This window comes from Panthera uncia, chromosome B4 (assembly GCF_023721935.1).
Source record: "Panthera uncia isolate 11264 chromosome B4, Puncia_PCG_1.0, whole genome shotgun sequence".
Lineage (NCBI taxonomy): Eukaryota > Metazoa > Chordata > Mammalia > Carnivora > Felidae > Panthera > Panthera uncia.
In genome coordinates this window covers 112,447,819-112,469,602 of record NC_064809.1, presented here as the reverse complement: position 1 = coordinate 112,469,602, position 21,784 = coordinate 112,447,819, and the positions used below count along the sequence as shown (strand labels likewise).

Below are 21,784 nucleotides of genomic sequence, written 5' to 3'. Positions count from 1 at the left end.
CAGTAAAAAAAGAAGTGTGGCAATTCTTGGAAAAACGTGGGAAACCATGTGTATGTGTGAACTTATGCCTGTGTGAACTCTCAAAGAGTAAAATGTAAGTACAGGAAGTACCTAAATACTCCCTAACAAAAGCAAAGTAAATACACAGACCTGGATGAAATCCTCAAATTTGTGCTTAATCGTCACGTTGGAATGTTCCGTGAGCATGGGAAAATTATAATAAGTATTTTTAAATACTTTTTAAAAACCAGAGTATATTTGTACAGCAAAAAGAAATCAATAAATACTACAGAAAAACATAAAGAGGAAAATAAATCACTTATAATTACCCCACTGTCAACACCGTGTCCCACTTTTTTCTTGGCGTGCATGGGTATACAAACAAACACTGAGTTTTCTCAAACATAGATAGGGTTGCGCCACACGCACTGTTTTGCAACCAGCTGTTTTATTTTTCCATCCAACGGTAAATCAGGAACAATATTCCAAAATAAATATAGCTGTACATCTTCAACTCTCCTATACTGATTTCACCAGTCTTTCATTAATGGACAAGTTTCTTTCAACCTTTGTGCTTTTATAAACAATACTGAATTGAACATTCTTGTACATGTAGTACTTGTCAAATTAATCCTTTCAGACAAATTCCTGGAAGTCGAAATACTATGTCAAAGGATGTGGCTCTTGATACATATTGACAAACTGCCTTCCAGAAAGATCATGTCAATTGACAGTCTCACCAACTACAGAAGCGAATACAGGCTTCTCCGCACCCTGACCTTCCCTAGCAATGAGTTTTCTTTTTAAACCATTGCCAATCTGATAGACAAAACAAATGGCAACTTCTTGTTGCTTTCACCTGCATTTTCTTTTCATATGTATATCGATATATAGAGGCGGTAAGTCAGTGTCTACTGAAGACCAAGAGCATTGGACGCAAACAGTCCTGGGTTACAGAAGCCCTGCTAAATGTGTGACCTGACCGAACTCCTTAAATTGGACTCTCTTCATGGCAAAATGTGAATAATTGCACCTGTCTCGGTATTTTCTTAAGTCCCTTAGCTCTGTGGCTGACATACAATAAACACTTGGTAAATCACAGTGCTAATTTTAGTCGTCATAATGGTCATCAGAGTAGTAGCAGAGGATTAGCAGCCATTTGTATGTCTTTCTCTTGCTAACTGCCTTTTCATATTCTTGGTCCATTTTTGGGCTAAAGAATTCATTTTTTTGTTTAGTAACCTATAAGAGCTCATTCTAAATTATGAGTTATAATGACTCTCTGGCTGCCATATACGTTGCCAATATTTTCCCCGTGTTGGCATGAGTTTTTAACTTTATTTATGGGGTTCTTCGTTATCTAGAAGTTAATCTTCACATAGTGAAGTCTTTTTTTTTTTTTTAATTCTCTAGTTTCTGCCATTGGTGTCATGCTTACGAAGATCTTCACTATCACAAGAAAGTGAAGTCTTTATAAATAAAGATTGGGTATATATTTCATTCTACTGCTTTTACAGACTTCAATTTTTTAACAGTAAAATATTTAATCATCAGTAATCTTGCTACAAAGTAGGGATTTAATTTTATCTTTTTTTCTCTCTTAAATGACTACTCTGTAATCCCAACACCTTTCAGAAAAGATTTCAGAAATCCTTTCGTCACTGATTTGAAATGCCACCTTGATATCAAAAAGTTGCTAATTCCTTATCTGAGATTCTGAAATCATAAAGCTCTGAAAACAAAGAACTTTTTACCTGTTTTTTTAAAGAATGGTGCCAAAATTTGTCCGGTAGCAAAGTCTGACCTAAGCCAACATTGAGGCAATTTCTATCTTTATTTATTCCATTTCATGTCACTATTAATGTGCTTGGCTACGGAAATAAACACATACATGACTAAGGGAAGTTGCTAAAAACCCTGAATTCTGAAACATTGCTGGCCCCAAGCGTTTCAAAGAATGGATTGTGGACCTGTACTAGGTTTCCATACATACTCAAGCCTGCTTTTAGACGTCCCATCATGGCTATTCCATCGTAAATTCTTCTATTCTGTTACTATGATGAAGTACATTGACTTCCAAATGCTTCTCGAGAGGAAGAGAGAGAGAGGGAGAGCGAGCGAGAGACCAATCTTGAATTTCCGGGATAAGCTAATCATTTGGTGATGACATATTATCATTTTTCTGTTTTACTGTATTTAACTTGTGAATATTGTGTTAAGGATTTTTGCATCTATGTTAATGAAGTCTAATTTTTCTTACAATGTCTCTGTCACATTTTGGCATCCAGGTTATACTGGCCTCTATTTTCTGAGTTTATATGCTATTTTACTTTCATTTACTATATTTTATAATATTTTAAAATTTGATGGGATAAAATCTTCCATTTTTATTCTTCACTAGTCTCAAACAATATTTTTTCTAAACTTTAGAATTATTCTATCAAATTCCATAGAATAATCCTATTGCAATTTTTGTTGGAATTGTTTGAAATTTTAGATTAATGTGGACAAAAGCAATACTGATATACTTACTATATTAACACTTCCCACCAAAGAACATGATATGTTTCTCCATTTATTCAAGTGTTCCTCTATATGGGTCAGTCAAGTTTGGAAGGGTTCTTCATACATGCCCTGCACAATTGCTATGTATTTTATGATCACCTTTATTTTCCAACTCTGTTCATGTCCATGGTGCTATTCTGATTACTACTGATCCTACTGATACTACTATTCTGAATTAATTCTGACTACCAGTTGTGGGTAACTGGTAGGATTTCTGGTATAATATTTGTCCTTGGAAGGGATGGAGGACCTTGTGGAAGAAAGGAGCTGAATATCGCCATTTCACTTGCTTGACATTTATTGAATACATAGTGCGTCCTAGGCATTCAGTTTCCAAACTATCCCTGTCCTCAAGGGTTCACAGTTTAGACAGTGAGATACACAAGGACACAGATCAGCATAATATGGCAGCATAAGCTCTGTGTTAGAGGAGAGCTCAAGAGATCAACACAGTCTTCCTCCACAAGTAGAGGGTATAATTAGAAAAAACTTCCCAAAGAACTGACCCCTGATCCCCGAGGTGGGCCCCTGTTTCTCCCATTAAATAGACCTGGCAATGAGTAGGCACATCTAGAAGCTGCATTAAATCCTCCAGAACTAATGAATGCCATTAAGGCAGAGCTGAGTATGTCCTGTCTTCCATGTCTAAATGTGGCAGCAAAGCCCTTCAACTTGCTGGCTTCACCCACTGGCTCAGCTACCCTGGCTGCCTGTCATTGAGCTGGACCGTAAGAACACTGTGGGTCAAGGAGCCACACTTCCCATAGCCCCTCTCTTCAACCTCAGGAAAAGGCCATCAGTGTCAAGTTGAGTCATTACAGTTTCAGTTACTAATGGGCCTGGCTCTCGACTCCTTAGAATCCCTAAAGTACTTATTTCTAAGCAGGGACATTATGTTCTGGAGAAAATGGCTCCATTTCAGGCCTGTAATGGTAACAAATCAAATGAAAGCGAAATTGCCGTGTGTCTCCCGGACAGTGACAGGTTTTGGTGCCAAATAAGCAGACCTAGTCAAGCTCAGGGACTGGCTGCTTGAGTGAACTATTTACCCCTCCTCCTCGGTTCAGTATGAACTGTGGAATCATCCCACAACTACAGAGCCCTCTGCAGTGTGACTGCAGGAAGATGTGCAGAGAGGAAGGGGAGAGAACACACTATCACTTGTGTTTTTCCTGAAGAGATCCCAGGGATCTGTCCAGTTACTCCAAAGCACATCTGGAAAAAATTCACCTGTCTTGAACCCTGCTTACTCAACACAAAACAAGTGAAAGCACCACAAAATGCTCGATCGTAGTGATCTTTTCAGTTGCTGGGGCTGAAAGTTTTCCCACCTGAGCAGCATAAATGAGACAAATTGCATAATAGGATAATAAGAGCTGCTGCTGAAAGATGCAATCACAAAATAAAAGGACCTTTCAAAATCTTGGTACAGTTGGTAATTAGCCAGGAATGGAATATACGGAAGAACCATCCCAAGGTTCCTGCTTCTTCACGTTATCGTGAAACTGAGATGGCCCAATGCCAAAGATCACTCTCACTTACAGCAGACCTTCTTCCTCTTCCGTCTTCGTCTTCGGCTGCAGCTCTACTCGTTTCTGTCAACTAGTGTGCTAGAGTAGTCCTGTCTGTCAGTCAAATCTCAAATGCCACAATTCACAAAGTTGCCATTTGTTCTTTCCTGCACTGAAAACGAAACTTTAACCTTGTAACATTCACAGCAGAAAAGAACAAGGAAAATGCAATAACTTGCAGTTCTTCGTGCTTCAATCATCATGGCATAGATTTATTTATGTAAGTAAGATTTTTGCCTGAGAAGAGATGTTCCTGTCCAAGAAGAGTACTAGTAAACTTTGGTTCCCTCATACAAAAAGCAAGATCTGAAAAAAATCAAATGCGTAGTTAAATGTAAAAAATACATTTATTGACCCAAATAAATAATATGTGGTCTCAAATAAATAAGCCCAATCAAGTTGAGAGAGTCATTAAATAAACTACTTGTGGCCAGTTCAAGAGCATCAACTACGAAAGCAATTACAGCTGCAGACTTTGCATTCAGACTAACTCAGTTGGAGAATCACAGGTCTTGGGAACCAGTTCTGAGTTTAAATAATAGTGCCATGATGTGTAGCTTTGAGGCCTTGGAAAAATTCATCTCTCTGAGCTTCCTTCTCTGCAAAATGGGGAAAATACCTACTTCATACGGAGAGGTTTTGAGGATTGAAGAAAGGTATATAGAAAGCCCAACAATGAATAGACAGAGGAGGCATTTCACCCCACTAGTTTCCTATTCAAATTCTCAGCCCACTAAATGGTCAAAATAAATGTCTCTACTTTTTCAACACACAATGGACACTTACTATTTAATATACGGATCTTTCTTGCCTTACAATTAGGTTACTTTCAGATAAACCCATTTTAAGTTGAAAACATCATAAACTGAAAACGCATTCAATACACCTACCATACAGAACATCATAGCTTAGCCTTGCCTACCTTAATAGTGCCCAGGGGCGCCTGGGTGGCTCAGTTAGTTAAGTGTCCGACTTCAGCTCAGGTCATGATCTCACGGTTCACGAGTTCAAGCCCCACGTCGGGCTCTGTGCTGACAGCTTGGAGCCTGGAGCTTGCTTCGGATTCTGTGTCTCCCCCTCTCTCTGCCCCTCACCAGCTCACTCTCTCCCTCTCAAAAATAAATAAACATTAGAAAAATAAATTAAAGAAAAAAAACAGTGCCCAGAACACTTATGCTTGCCTGCAGCTGGGCAAGGTCATCTCACACAAGACCGATTTTATAAGGAAGTATTGAATATATCATGTGATTTACTGATTCCTGAAAGTGGGGAACAGAATAGGTATATGGATGGGTTCAGATGGTCGTGAGGGTAGGGGTTGTTCACACCTGATCTTGTGTGGCTGACTGGGAGCTGTGGCTTCCTGCTGCTGCCCGGTGTCACCAGAGTGCTGTCCCGTGTATTGCTAGCCCAGGGAAAGATCACAACTCATAATGTGAAGTGCGGTTTCTGCTGAATGTGTATAGCTTTCACACTATTATAAAGCTGAAAAATCAAGTCAGGGACCAGCTGTTTTGACTTCTTTCCGTTAAAGCACACCAAACTCATTTTGCATTACAATACTCCACAAGTCCATTCTCTTCAGCAAAACTTGAATTTCTTATATATTTCCAACCTCTCATTTTCCTGTCCTTACAAATACCATTGTACCACCACCATTTCCCATAGTAGTTCACAAGGGATTCTGCTGGGAGGAGTGGGGCAGGGTACAGTGGCGTGGGAGCCTTTAGTCTTCAAAGGCAGTACTGGCATTTGGTTCAATTTGTATTTTTTAATCAACCAACATTTTTTTCTTCAAAGCAGAACGATTTGAGAACATGCAAATGATTATCTAAGGAGTATGTGCAGCAGGTGGTGACAATCAGAAACTCAGCTGAACACTGCCAGTAATCATGGTGGTTTAAAATTGTTTTATTCTTAGACATACATTGTTCATACATTATGATACCCGTAATGGGCCAGTGGTGAAAAAAGAGAGGCACAGAGAACACTCATAGGCAAATACAACAAGTTAACGAGGAGGTTAACATAAAAATTGTAACTCTGCTACTCATCGGATAAGACTACTGAAAATTCCTTTGTAGTAAAAGAAAATGTCCAAACCAATGTTAAAAAGATGAAAAATGGTGACAATGATACCCAACGTGCCTTATCATTTTTCAAGAATACGTTCTTCTTGCTAATGAGGTTAGAAAGGTAGAAGGAGATAAAACGAGAAGCCTTACTTTTACCCTACAAGTAATTTATGTAAGAATCAAAGGCAAGAACATCTCTGGTCCTCAGTTAACTCATCTCTAAATAGGAGTTGTCTAATAAAACTCAACACAGGGCACAGCCCATCAGTGGCAGCTAAAATCACTCCAAAGAATTTTTAACAATAAAAAGGGCATTGGATGATGTTCTCTCTTGACTGCAAAGCACTCCAATGTGACTTGGAAATAGTACCCCCAGTCACACCTAAGACTACCTGTGACAAACTCTGTTCTTTGGGCTAACGTAACTATCGTTGCCAACCTCTTTCTCCTGTTCCATCTCTATTCTAGAGGCTGGAAGAGCAAACATTCATGTTGCAGCCTCTCTCGCAGCACGGGGTGCCCATGTGACACTTTTAGCCAATGAAACAAAACAGGAAATGTGCTGGGGATTTCTGGGAAGACCACTGCTTTTCCTGATAAAAGTGACAGATGCATCAGGAGTGGCCCCTTCCCCGCTAACTTCCAGCCTTACGGAGGCAGCCATCTTGCAACCACAAGGAAAACCAATTCCTTCAACTCTCCCTTCTGAGAGAGGCAACAAGTTCTAATGACACACATACGATAATGCAAGCCACACACACAATTTTAAATTTTCAAGTGGCTTAGCAGCCACATTTCTAAAAAGAAAACCAGGGGCGCCTGGGTGGCTCAGTCGGTTAAGCGGCCGACTTCAGCTCAGGTCATGATCTCACAGTCCGTGAGTTCGAGCCCCACGTCGGGCTCTGTGCTGACAGCTCAGAGCCTGGAGCCTGTTTCAGATTCTGTGTCTCCCTCTCTCTGACCTTCCCCTGTTCATGCTCTGTCTCTCCCTGTCTCAAAAATAAATAAAACGTTAAAAAAAAAAAAAATTAAAAAAAAAAAAAAGCTTGTGCTGAAGGTGACAGTTTAAAAAAAAATAAATAAATAAATAAAATAAAAAGAAAACCAAGCCGAAATTAATTTTAATAATGTATTTTAGGTAACCCTGTATATCAAAAATATTATCACTTCAACAGATATTCAAAACTAAATAAATAATGATTAAATATCTCACATTACTTTTTTTATACTGAACTCCAGTATGCATTTGAACCCATTATGCATTTTCCACTTCAGAACACATCGACTTGGAGTTATCACATTTTCCCTATTCAACAATCATATGTGTTATATGGGGTAGAGGCTGCCATGTTGAACAGTACAGGTGTATTCGAAGAACATATGCAGTTTTCTGTAGACGGAAGATAGATAGCGTTCGGTTAATCAAATAAACTGGCCAAATCTCATAGTACCAAGGTTCTTGACCAAGAATACCGCACAAACCTCTTTTAAAGGAGAGGAAAAGGGAGTTAGAACTCATGGATCTCTGAGACTATGTCCTTGAACTTCCAGGGATCAGTGTTCCCCAACTGAGTCTTCAAAAGGCTTTCAAAAGTGGCTTTTTTTTTTTTAGCTTATCCTCAAAATAACAACATACAAAAGAAAAGATTCTATTTCGGGGGCACCTGGGTGGCTCAGTGAGTTAAGTGTCCAACTCTGACTCAGGTCATGATCTGGGGCTTGGTGAGCTGGAGCCCCGCATCGGGCTCTGTGGTGACAGCTCAGAGCCTGGGGCCTGCTTCGGATTCTGTGTCTCCCTCTCTTGCTCTCCCTCTGTCCCTCCCCTGGTCATGTTCTGTCTCTCTCTCCAAAAATAAATAAAACATTAAAAAAATTTTCTTTTAATTTTTTTAAATCTTTTATTTCTTTGAGAGAGAGAGAGAGACAGGGCAAGCAGGAGAGAGACAGAATCCAAAGACAGGCTCCAGGCTCTGAGCTGTCAGCAGAGCCTGATGCAGGGCTGGGACTCATAAACTGGGAGATCATGACCTGAGCTGAAGTCAGATGCTTAACCAACTGAGCCACCCAGGCATCCTTAAAAAAAAAAAAAAAAAAAAATTGTTTTTAATTAAAAAAATATATTTTTAATTTAAAAAAAGATTCCATTTTGTATAAAATTTGAGGAGCTCTATGATCCCAGTTTGAAAACACTGTTGGAAAAGAATCAGGAGGTCTTTATTTTTATTTGATTCTACTACCAAACTACATGGTGACTGAGGTTGGAGGAACCTATTTTTCCAGGCCTCTTTCTCTAAGGGTGCCCCCACTCTCCCACTAAACAACAACACTGTTCAAACATCCACAAACCATCTGTTAATAATCCATTCTAGAACTCTGCCACAAGGAGTTTAACACTCCCTCTCAGTCTATAGCTTTTGAGCCATATTCCTCACTACTGAAAATCAGGACTGCATTTACCTACCTTCATAATTCTGACATTTTTCCATTCTTCAAAATTTCAGGAAATAATACTTAATAATAATATATTATCCTGAAGTTCTTTCAGTGTCCTGGAATAGAATTCTTCTGGATCAAAAATCTTAAACTCATTTTAAGCAATTAAACAATGTCTTCCTATCCATTCAAGTTTCTCAAGCTTTAATTTCATGTTACCAAGGATTTTTCTGGCTTGTTCAGGATGACCATTCCTGCCTTTCATTTATTCATTTTGTAAGTACTTATTGAAGATCTACTGTATATGCCAACATAATGGGACCAGAGATGGGACATGCACAAGACAGGCAAAGGCAGTCCCTGCTTGCAAAGAGCCAACAGTCTAATAATGGATAGAAGTCAGTAAACAAGCAAATAAATAAGTATGACAATTTCAGGTAGTAGAGAGTGATAGAATAACACAGTTAACGTTTGGGAGCACATCATGTAAATACTAATTTAATCCTCATAACAACTCTGAAGGATTTTCTGTTGTCACCAACCCCATTTTATCTATGAGAGAACTGAGAAACAGAGATTCAGTGCTAGAAAGAACAAAAGAGAGAAACAGAGAGAAAGAGTGCCTGGTGCGCTGCTCTGGTCTGGGAGGTCAGGACAGGTCTCTCTGAGGTCATCTGGGCAGGGCCTGGAACAAAGAACCAGCCACACAGAGATCTAGGAGCAGAGTATTCCAGAGAGAAGGAACAAGTAAAAGGCCCTAAGACAGGATGAACCTGGCAGGATAAATCCGAGGGGCTCCAGAAACAGAAAGAAACAAAAAGTGGTTTGGAACATAAACAGGGAGGGGAGAGTCATAGGAGGGGAATGGTAAGAGGTGGAGCAGGAGCCAATTTATGATAAGGAGTTGGTATTTTATTACAAACACAACGGAAACCCTTTGGCATATTTTATGCTGAGGAAGGACATGATCTGATTTACATTTTTAAAAGATCGCTCTGGTTGCTCTGTGGGAAATGAACTGTAGGAGGCAAGGATGGAATCAGAAAAACCAGTTGGGACAGGGAAGACAGAAACCAAACAGCAGTTGAGTAGCTGACATTTTCCTCTGCCATCTGTTAACATTATAGCATCAGCCCAGGGCAACAGGCTTGTTGTTTCCTTTTGCTTCTTGGCCTGTGCTTCCCTGCCCTGCAGATGGAGTCACTCACTCTAGGTTACACTGAGAACTAGAGAAGAGCCCAGGACCACCTTTCAGATGCTTTGGCTTTTGATTCCAATCTCCACTCTAACCAAGGGAACACAAACAACACTATATAAATGGCAGGTAAAGCAGAAACCAAGAGCAACACAGTCAATTATGGAAAAATAGGTGCTGCTTACATAAATGGGTTAGAAAAAAGCTAGGGCAGAAAGCTGCCACCACGGGGTGAAAGTGTCCAAGTTTAGCTAGCGAGATATTGTAATGGGATCACGAGAAACTTGTTATATCACCTGCAGGAAATTACTTTCTATCTGGTGCCAATGTACCTGATCACAAACACCACTTGCCCCCCAGACCTTTTGCTTTTTTTTTTTAATGTTTATTTATTTTTGAAAGAGAGAGACAGAGGGAGAGAACAAGCGGAGGAGGGACAGAGGGAGAGGGAGACACAGAATCCGAAGCAGACTCCAGGCTCTGAGCAGTCAGCACAGAGCCCAATGAGGGGCTTGAACTCACGAACCATGAGATCATGACCTGAGCTGAAGTCGGACACTTTACCAACTGAGCCACCCAGGTGCCCCATGAGACCCTTTGCTTCTTACACATACAAGTTAATGATTACTGTCTGATTGTTTTCTCCACATTCATGTGTGTAAGGTCTTGTTGTCTTCACGTTCACCACGTGGGTACTACCTTGTGAGCTCAATAAATACAAAGACAAAACCCCTGTTTGGGGTCTTGTCTCCTCCCAGACATTAGCCTCTCTCATATTCAATTCTGCATCCACTCTCTTGCTGGACAAGAGAGAACTCCAGACTCATAATCTGCAACACTCAATGATCTTCGGCTGCTGCTCAATTCAGCCCAAAAGGCGCACAGCACTCCTCTCTATAAACAATTCACGATGCAAAAACAAGGGGTTCAAATAATACTCCAAGACATGTGACTTCACTAATAATGCTCCCCTTTGCATTGAAAAGATACTACTACTAAATATCTAAGCATGCTGGCATGTACTGTCTGCAAACATTGCCACTAATAATTGCTCACATCCCTATTACATGCATGTTACCCAACCCACCAAGAGGTGGAATTTACTTCCCCTCCCTCCGAATTTGGGCTGGGGCTGGCCTTGTGACTCACTTTGACCAATAAAATGTGGTGGAAGTGATGTGGTGCCAATTCCAGACCTAGACCTCAAGAGCACCTTCCATATTTACCCACTTGGAATCCAGTGACCATGCTATAAAGAGACCGGACTAGATGCCAGAGGAAATGAGGCCTTAATGGAGAAGAACAAAGAGGTCCCATCTGCAACCAACACAAGACACGTGAGTGAAGCTCTCTTGGACATTCCAGCCCCAGCCAAGCTCTGAAACTGAAAGCATCTGCTGCATTAGTGATACTAAGTGACACCACATGGAACGAAAGAACCACTCAGCTGAGCCTAGCCAACTTAAAAAATTGTGAGGAATAAGCTATTGTTTTAAGCCACTGTATTTTAGGGCAGTATGTTATGAGGCTATAGTTAACTGATATAAAAATGTGTGAGTTGTTGATTCACAAGGCCCTGTGCAAATCATGAAGTCATCCAAGGATGTTAAACAGATCAAACCAACCAGAAAAGCCCATGGATGAAGTTACTTTATTATTGTTTAGTTTCCTGGGGAAATTCGCATTGCCTCTTCTGACTTCTAGGCATATGTATTTGTTTTACATTAGAAGCTAAAGTACTCTAATTTCTCATGCTCAAGTAAATTTAACATGTTTTGTTAAGAATCATTTATGTACTGGGGAGCCTGGGTGGCTCAGTCGGTTGAGCGCCGACTTCGGCTCAGGTCACGATCTCGCGGTCCGTGAGTTCGAGCCCCGCATCGGGCCCCTGTGCTGACAGCTCAGAGCCCGGAGCCTGTTTCAGATTCTGTGTCTCCCTCTCTCTGACCCTCCCCCATTCATGCTCTGTCTCTCTCTGTCTCAAAAATGAATAAAAACGTTAAAAAAAAAAAAAGTAAAAAAAAAAAAGAATCATTTATGTACTGTACTGGAAAATAAAAGATAAACTAGACCCAGGCTCTGCTCTCTAAGAGTTTATATTTAAGTGGAAGAACTACATGTACATAAATATTTCCAATTGAAGCAGAATGTGCTTATTTGATAATCAAATCACATAACTAATAAGTACAATGGATGAAAGAGGTCATTCACATGGAATTTCAATAGGTCAAGGCAAAAACCAGGATACTCCAGACGGAAATATGAACAGGAGCAAAGACAAAGAAGCACTGTAGTACAGAGTATTTTTTAGGAATGGCAAGTTCTCTGACAACTGAGACCCAGCATGACACAGCTATTCTAGTCCAAGTGAATCACTCCCTGTGCAAGCCCTGTGATGTGCTTACCACATGAAGCTATGAAGAGAGGGGTCTGAAGGACCCAAAGTTATAAAATGAGGACCCCTGATGTCAAGGTGTTAAAACAAATTATCTATGAATCTATCGTATATATTTCTAATTCTCTTTTACTCTACCTTGCAGGCAGTCAACAACACCATCTGTTCTCCACTTTGCTAAATCCTTCCCCTGTCTCAAGTTCTACGTTTGCTTACCCATTTATTCATTCAACTGTTTTTTATCAGGCACCAACTATTTGTCAGGCACTGTTCTAGGTGCTGAGGATACAATAATGAACAAGGCAGACAATGGCCCTGCCTTCATGAAGATAAACAGGAATGAAGGATAGGAGGCAGATACGGTAGGTGGTCAGAGAAAACTTGAAGAGGGCATATTTGACCAGAGGTGTGATCGAAGTCAGAAAGCAAGCCATGGGACCATGTGGGGAAAGAGCATTCTAGGCAGAGGAATGAGAAAATGCAAAGGTCCTGAAATGTCTGCAATATACCAGGAAGGAGGCTAGTGAGTGAGGAAAAGAGAGGTGGAAAAGGAGATCATAGAGGAAGCAGGGATCCAGTTCACAGAGGCACTTATAGGTAATGACCAACACTTTGGATTTTGTTTTTAGTGTAATGGGAAGCCTATCTCCTGATGCCCTTTCCCAGCCCTAACCCCGCCCCAACAAGCCTCTACTGATCACTTCTCCTTCCTGTGCATTTATCACCTGTCCTTTTATTTGCCACCCCGTCTATATTCAATGGATTTCTATTCATCTCTAATGCATCAATTCTATTTCCTCAACTATGTCTCAAGGACAAGAATTGTATCATATTCTCCTCTGCATTTCCAGGGCTTGGCACCTACCTACATGGTGCTCAATAAATCTTTTTGGAAGGTGATAACGATGATGTAATCCCTTGAAGTCCTTTCCAGCTGTAAGATCTATGTTTCCTTTGAACTCTTTTGACAAACTAGTTTGTGCTATGACTCAGAGGACTGACATCTTTCTAGATATTTTGAGATTACAGCCATCCATTAAATGACTGAGATAAATCACATCTGAGTTTTTATTTAAATGAAGGTTGTACCACTTGGAATGGGATCCTCTTAAGTGGAACTACTTATTAGTATTTATACTTTAAGCCATTTGAACCTCAGGAGAGGCATATATTGCTATTAAGTAAATGCTATCCTGATGTGATCCCAACACCTGCCATTAAAGATGGCCTCGAATTCTTTGCTGCTTCTCCTAATGAAAGGTGGAGGATAATTCCCCTCACCTGGAGTCTGGGTTGGTCTTAGCGACTTATCTGACCAATAAAATGTAGGAGAATTAGTGTTCCGGAACTGATGGGGCTAGGTCACAAAAAGCCTTGAGCCTTAAAGTTTCCACCCACACCTTTTGGAGACACTCCCTCTGGAAACCCAGCTGCCATGCTGTAACTCAAGCACAATGGAGAGACAATATGTCAGTGCTCAAACCAACAGCCACAGCAAAGTCCCCTGCCAAGAGCCAGCATCAACAGTCAACCACCCCAGCCCAGACACAGGAGTAAAGAAGCCATCCTAGAAGTGGATCCTCCAGCCCCAGCCACTTCAACTGACATCCTATGGATCGGAGACAAACCACACAGGTAAGTCTTCTCTAAGTTCTTAACCCACACACTAAAATGGTTCTTTGAATCTGCCATGTTTGAGGGCAGTCTGTTATACAATAGTTTTTTTTTTTTAATTAAAAAAAAAAAAAAAAACCATAGAACATCACTACTCACAAAAGTGCCTGTCCCCCAATCATTTATAAAAATGACAGATACACACAGTCCAAGATTTGTCCTATGTCCAATGAACTGCTCTTCCCAGAGATTTAACCCATAGGCATAGGGAAGACAAATGAGGTGATTTTGAATGAGTACTCTGAATCAATCTCACTACTAAAATTGCAGGCCAACAAAAGTCACCTGAAATGCATCCAATGTAAAAGCCACAGCATCCATTTGGTTATACAGGTCACAGAATTATGCTATTGACCAAATTATACATATTTTCACTCAGTCACCCAACAGGTAAGAAAACAACTTAGAGTTGACCCTTGAACAATATGGGTTTGAACTACGTGGATCCACTTACACATGGGTTTTTTTCAGTAAATACAGTACAGTATGGCAAATGTATTTTCTCTTCCTTGTGATTTTCTTAATAATACTTTCTTTTCTCTAGCTTACCTTATTGTAAGAACACAGTGAATAGTAAATAAAAATACAAAATATGTGTTAATTGACTGTTTATGTGATTGGTAAGGCTTCCGGTCGACGATAGGCTATTTGTAGGTAAATTTGGAGAAGTCAAAAGTTACTTGCGGATTTTGACTGCGCAGAGGGTCAGCACCACTTAACCGTCATGTTGTTCAAGGATCAACTGTATTATACTATTTAAAAACATGGGTGGGACTTAAAACAGAAATTAAATGCACAATTCTATCATGCAAATAAAAAGATCCAACTGCTAGACAATGATTACATGCAATACTAAGAATCTGTGAAAATTATTCTCAGACACTACCAGAATGGAAAACACTCAACTGCAAATGGTCCCTCTCTTTTAGAACATCCTTTTGTTTGTGCAAAGAAGTTCTATTATGAAAACAAAAGCTCCTCAAAATGGGCAGGCATTTTTAGCCCCATCAGTATGAATATCACTTTTCCCCAACAATAGTCATTTCAGACCCTGCACGTGAGAGGCTTCTGGGAAAGCAGCCTGCTCATTTTATACCCTCCTCCTCTTCCTTCCCCCACTACCTTCTTCAAGTCATGTTTGGTTCTTCAAAACACACACACACAACACAATACAGAACCATTATGTGGTGCCAAGGGCAGGGAGGAGGGGTAAGATGAAGAGAACAAATTTTGGTAGTAAATGCTTTAGAGCATCAATGTTTCACATAAACTACTACCTCGTAGTATGTCTAATCATATTCCACCACGGTTTTCATAATATGAATTCACACTCACCACTGGTATGCCATTTTTAAAAATCAACAGAAGAAAATAAGTTCTCAAGAAAACCCCCTACAAGCGAGAGGCATAGCAATGTGAAAATGGCAAAATGCTTTTAACAGAAAACATCACCTTCCAGATTTATAAGCATGTGTGTTTGCTTGAAAAATAATTCATTATCAATAACAACAATAAAATCATAACAAAAGGAACCAAATGTCGACATTTATATCACTAGCAGCTACGTGGGTACATGCATTTTTCAAAAGAGAACTCCAGAATTTAATTAGAGAAGAATGTATTAACCTCTGATAAAAATACTTAATGAAAGACTAATGACTTCCTTCACACAGAAACCATTCCTTCAGCAGCAGTAAATCATTAGGTCAGCAAAACACATGTCTAAAAACACATGTATTTATATTCCTACACTGCATTGTATTTCTAAAACTGCTTAAAAGGCACGAGTAGCTAGTAACACCATCAAAGCACACACAGTGACGTTTTGGTTACGTGGCTCTCCCTATCAATAAAATGAAAGTTAAACAGGAATTTAAGAAATGTAGCAGAGGACATAAATCATGCTCTTTTCATTTCAGTGAGAACATTAGCAGCTCTGTGTCTTCCAGCCTCGGGAGCCATTACTTATATGTGAAATTCAAAAGAAGAGGAAGGCGTTCAAGCCAATAATGAAAGCAAGTTTGGCTAAATGTCAAACCACATGATACTAAGTTTCTTGCACCTTATTTATTACCAAGAAAGCTAAAACCTACTCAATGGTCTTCTCTAATGCCAAAGCACCACTGATGGGGGAAATGAATATATGTCAAATTTACCTCTTCAAATCACTAATGTGGCCTGACATGTTCAGGCAGACAGGAGCCTGTCACCAAGGTATAGAGGATTTACATTTTCCACCTCAAATGGCCCTAACTCAGAAATAGACCTGTTATTAATACACGGGTACACAAAAGGGAACGTATAGTACCTAGGAATTGAATCATAATGCATTCCTCAGAGTCCCAAATACAGAAAAATTTAATAATCTGAAACATCAGATTATTTCATTCAGTCAAGTAATTGTTTTGGTTTCATGAATCTCTGTGATTACCTGGTCCATTGATGGACCACTGATGGTCCAATGATGGCTACTCAAAAAATAATTACTGATGGGCAGGCACTGCCCTAGGGGGCAGGGGCTGTCCTGGGCCCTGGGGATACAGGGTAGAAGCCCCACTTCTCAAGGAGCTTCCAGTCTATGGAAGGGTAACTCACTGGTCAAGTAAAAACAAATTCAATCAAGTACAGGGATAGATTCCGATGGTGTTGAAAGCTCCAGAGGAGACAAAATAGGATCACACGATAGAAGGTGACGGACGAGGGCTCTAATTTGGACTGCCCAGGGAGGCCTCGCTGAAGAGGCCCGACACCTAAATTACCAGAGGAGCTAATCATGACAGGAAAAGTAGGAGCAGGGCGCACCGGAGGAAGGAACAAGCTAGAACAAAGGCCTCAGCAGAAACTGCCCTGGGCACCAGGAGAAGCTGCTAGTTGACCTGTGTGGCTGGAGCACGGTGAGGGACAACAGCAGATGTGACTGGAGCAGCCTGCCGACCACAAGGGCCTCATGGGCTCCCATACGGGTTCGGACTCCATTTCAGTACAATGGAAAACCACCGGAGGAGGGTTTGCTCAGAGGAGTTGCACACTGCTGTGTGGAAAATGGATGTACTCCCGTACATGTGGAAGCCACTGTAATTATCCTGGCAAGGGAAGAAGATAAGTAGACAGATCTGAAGAACATTTTAGAAGGTTGGGTAATGGAACAGATGTTGGGGAGGAGGGTTAGTACGGGAAAAGATGAAAGCAAGGATGATGATTCCCAGGTTTTCAGCTGGAACCATGGGAAATCAATATTTCTGTCCGGGTTAGGTCCCTCATTCCTTCTCCAGTTGGACAGCTGGAATTAGAACCTGACCTTCTACTTCCTAATCCAGAAGTCTTTTAATTAAGAGTATTAAATTGAGATTTCCACATTAAATAATATCCAGTTTTTCTATTTTGCTATTATTAATTATTCACACAAAGGCTCAGAATAATTTCAAGGTAAGTGTGCATTAAAAATCAAAAACATACACAAATCAACATGTGATAGAATTTCATAGAGCGAACATGCACACACACACGCGCGCGCACACACACACACACACACACACACACACGAAGTACATGTTAAAACTATCCCAGTACGGTCTATATTTAAGTTAATAGTACCAATGTCAGTATCCTGGTTTTTACAATGTATTATGGTTGTATATAAGATATTTTTGGTTGGTGGGAACTGAGTGAAAGATACCTGAGAACTCTCTGCACTACTTCTGGAACCTCTTGTCTTAAATTATTTCAAAGTAAAAAGTCATTAAAAAAAAAAATCTTGTCTAAGGACACAGAAGCAGTGGGAAACAGCCAATATCTAAGTCTAGATCACCTGATTTCTCGTTCTTTTGAGTGTACCATATTTTTTATTCAAAACTTCTTTGAATTAGGGGCGCCTGGGTGGCTCAGTCGGTTGAGCAAACCAACTTCAGCTCAGGTCATGATCTCGCCGTTTTTGAGTTCGAGCCCCGCGTCGGGCTCTGTGCGGACAGCTCAGAGCCTGGAACCTGCTTCAGATTCTATGTCCCTCTCCCTCTGCCCCTCCCCTGCTCACGCTCTCTCTCTCTGTCCTTCAATAATAAATAAACGTTAAAAAAAATTTTTTTTAAACTTCTTTGAATTAAAAGAGCCTTAAGATAAAAAAAAAAAAAAAAGCAATACCTGATTGGCATCTGTTTTCTTGCTTTCTAAAGAGAAACTGCCTTTTTGCCCCTTTTGAAGGCAAAAAGAATCTTTGGTTGTGTTCACTTCTGCCAAGAACATGGGCAGCATGCAGTCAGCAGCCTTGGAGGCAAAATGTACATTTGGCTGGCCTATAGTAGGTGCAAAGAAACACTCATTCTAAAAACAATTAAAATGTCAGTTTTGTGTCTGTTTTCATTTCCCAAGTAAACTGAACAAAATAACCTAAACGATGGAAGCCACTGGTGAAACGAATCCGGATGGAGCTTATCAAATGTGAATGGTCCAGAGTGTGGAAAACCAGTGCCCTCAGGTGGGTGATTTTCTCTCATTTTTCCAGGGCCACTGCTCTCTCAAGAACTATCAACAGTGCCAAAAGACCAACAGCTGTGCCCCCATTCACAGGCTCACCACAGCACCTACAAGGTGAATTTTCCTGGAAAAAGTTGCAGGGGTTGGTTTGGTTGTTCGTTTTGTACAGGGTAGAGAAAGGATGGAAAAAATGGAGATACAGTTTCCAGGTGGTGGCACAGCGTGACCCTGAAAACCAGGTTGAGATACTTCCCTCTCACAAGGGAAACTGCAAGGTTGAGGGTCATGCCAAGCAGAGCCACAGTCAGTTACCACCCGGGACATGGGATTCTCGGTTTTCCCCCAAAGCCTATCGCTATCAGACCTAACAGCACCGACCTAAAGCCAACTTAAGTTAAAATGAGAAACGGAATGAAAATCTCTGTTTCTGCCAAAATCTAGGGAAACCTGGAAGGTATGGGGCAGATAAGTCAGCCCCAGAAGGTGGCAGATGGAGTGATGTTCTCTCTCCCTAGGCCAGTTTCCTCACGTTCAAGGCTCGACCTCCGCCCCCAAGCCCAAACATTAAGATTACCCATCAGCTCATCTCTCTCTTACCTGCCTCTCTCTTTTTCTAAACACATCAATTCTTCATTTGAGCCAAACAATCTATTTGCTATCCTTCCCCTCACAGAATCCACTCATTCAAGGACCTACTTTGTAAAAAGGGCAGGTATATAATTCAGAAAGTGAAACGACACTGACAATACTAAAGGCAAGAGGAGGAGCTGGGGAAAGGTCATTCCATTTGCAACATGATAGGTTTAATGTTCCAGCAAAACATCTTGGGAAGGTATCTTGGAGAAAGCACTCAGCATCTACTCTGGACTGGCTTCTCCCCTAGTAATCATGACTACCTTCCCCCCCGACCCAGAGCTGCCCTAGAAGCATTCCGTACTTTACCCTTCTTCCCACTGAGATTGCTCAGTCATGCTTCATGCTCTGGTGCCACTCTATTCTCTGTACGCCACTGTTAAATGTCCAGAAATTCACATGCATGTCACCCCTCTATTGCCATAAAGACTACAAACTCCTTGAAGGACCTTCTATTTCTGATGTAATCACTTTGACGCCTTTTAGAGCCCACAGCACTTTGTGAACACTCAAAATGTATTGTTAACAAATGCCTCAGGGGATTGAGAAACCTCATACAGCCACACTTCTGAATAACAGACAGAAATAGCACAATGGCTGTCTCAGGGAATGGGAAGAAATTTCTTAACCTTGCTTGGCATTACTTGTCAAGAGGTTTGAATTTCAGTGGTAAATGATTTCCTTCAAAGGAGGTGAAAACAGAGACAAGATAGGGGGTTGTAAAAAATACACTAAATACGTGACAGATGAGAACAAAAGCCAAATCCTCATGACGGCAAACCTTGCTTAACTCTTTTTGTGGTTAGTACCCAAATGCTAACATTATCTCATCACCCCAATACTTCATTTTGAGACTAAACCATGAGTAAGTATATGGGATAAGCTGAAATTAAATCCTCGTGTGAATGTGCAGAGTACAAAGGAGTTTTATCTGTTTGGTTTACCTAATTCTTTTTCTCTTATGTACAATTTTAGAAATGAAAGAAAAGGTTCAATGGCCCTGGTATGATGAATCGCTTCTGGCAAAATTTAATTCTAAAGAAATGGCAAAGATAATAACATACTTTCACGGAAAAAGTTTGTCCTGAAGAAGGGCCTCTCCCCTTTTAACTCTCAAAACAATTTTAGAACCAAGCATTAGCTTTAATCCAGCACTCTGGTAAGCACAAAGAAAAGAAAGGTAAACAAAACTGATTCCTGTCATGCAAAGCTATTTTCTGTCCCTTCTAACTCTTTATACGAAGTGTGGGGCAGACCTTCTCTGTAAAGGCCCAAATAGTAAATATTTTCTGGACCTTCTAGGCCAAAAACTCTCTATTGCAACTACAGAACTCTGCCGGTATAGTGTGAAAGCAGACACAGACAACATATGGACAAATAAGAATGGCTGTGTTCCAATAAAACTTTATTTATAGACGCTAAAATTTGAATCTCCTATAATTTTCATATGTCATGAAATATTCTTTTGTTTTGTTTTTGTTTCAACCCTTTGAAAAGGTAAAGACCACTCTTAGCTCACAGGACACACAAAAGCAGGTAGTGGACTGGATATGGACCACAGGGACATGGCCATAGTTTGCCAACCCCTGCTTTATACCAAAGGCAAGGTGGCAGCAAAAAGTCAAAATTAGCTTGGAAACTTCAGCTTACTTCTAAAAGAAGGTTGTTGGGGAAGGAAGAGGAACAGAAGGTGAATAGAGAAGGAAGAGGGGATGCCCATGAGAAACCAGGAAACTGCAGCCTAAGGGAGGAGAAACCCAAGTAAAAGGGGTGAAAGCTTGGGGCTGTGGGAGGAGGGTAGAAAAAAGGAAGCAGGAGGCCAAGTTTCTAGGGCATCTGTGGGAAATGAAGGGATGAAAGGGAAGTCAGCTAATGAGTAGCCCAGGGGAGGGGCTGTAGATTAAACTGTGAGAAAGCTGAACATCATAAAAATGCAGATTAACCAAGCAGCCCAGAATTTAAGAACTGAGGCTACTATGTGTACAAAATTATTCTCTTAGCAGGCAAGGACAATTCTTCTTACAAGTCTGTTGGGTTACGTGCCTGTTGGAGACGGTGATTTTCGTTTTGCTTTTATCTTATGCAATTGCTCCTAGGAATATCAGTTCAAGAAGGCCAATTGTGAAAGCCTCAAGTCTTCAGTCTTAGAATTTCCCTCATCCTTTTTTTTTTTTTTTTTGAGAGCGAGAGAGAGTGAGTGGGGGAGAAGGGCAGAGGGAGAGAGAGAGAGAGAATGAGAATCTTAAAGCAGGCTCCACATTCAGCATGGAACCCAACATGGGGCTTCATCCCATGACCCTGGGATCATGACCTGAGCCAAATCAAGAGTTGGACACTCAACCGACTGAGCCACCCAGGCACCCAAGAATTTCCTTCATCTTTAAAATGATTTGGCCCTGGGAAGAGATGGGCTTCAGGGGCTCTAACTGCTGCACCCACTCCTATACCTAATCTGTACCTCTATGAGACAAATTTTCACCAGTGAGAAGGTAAAAAACACACTCATATGTGAGATTTCATTGTTACAACAGTTAAAAATAAAGCTGATAAAATGGTTTAATAACCAGACAGGTTAAAAACTGCAATGCACAGAGACGAGAACAAAATGCTTTAAGTTTTATAAAATGAATGGTTAAAGGCTGGCACCCAGCAAACATTCAATAGCAACCTTTAAGAAATGCCAAAGAGTCGGGGCGCCTGGGTGGCTCAGTCGGTTAAGCGTCCGACTTCGGCTCAGGTCATGATCTCACGGTCCGTGAGTTCGAGCCCCGCG

General features: G+C 40.7%; 1 protein-coding gene and 2 long non-coding RNA genes across 6 annotated transcripts in view; 2 read left to right on the top strand and 1 right to left on the bottom strand.

The window, feature by feature from the left end:
• LOC125919429 (uncharacterized) overlaps positions 1-21,784 on the top strand; it is a 135,241-nt gene that overhangs the window by 17,476 nt on the left and 95,981 nt on the right. The window lies entirely within an intron of this gene.
• Positions 1-21,784, bottom strand: part of CRADD (CASP2 and RIPK1 domain containing adaptor with death domain) — a 193,507-nt gene that overhangs the window by 152,955 nt on the left and 18,768 nt on the right. The window lies entirely within an intron of this gene.
• The window catches only part of LOC125919428 (uncharacterized), a 10,460-nt gene continuing 6,757 nt past the window's right edge, over positions 18,082-21,784 (top strand). Inside the window, exons 1-2 of the long non-coding RNA XR_007456778.1 lie at positions 18,082-18,379; positions 19,987-20,170. This is a non-coding gene — a long non-coding RNA (uncharacterized LOC125919428). The remainder of the gene's footprint in view (positions 18,380-19,986; positions 20,171-21,784) is intronic.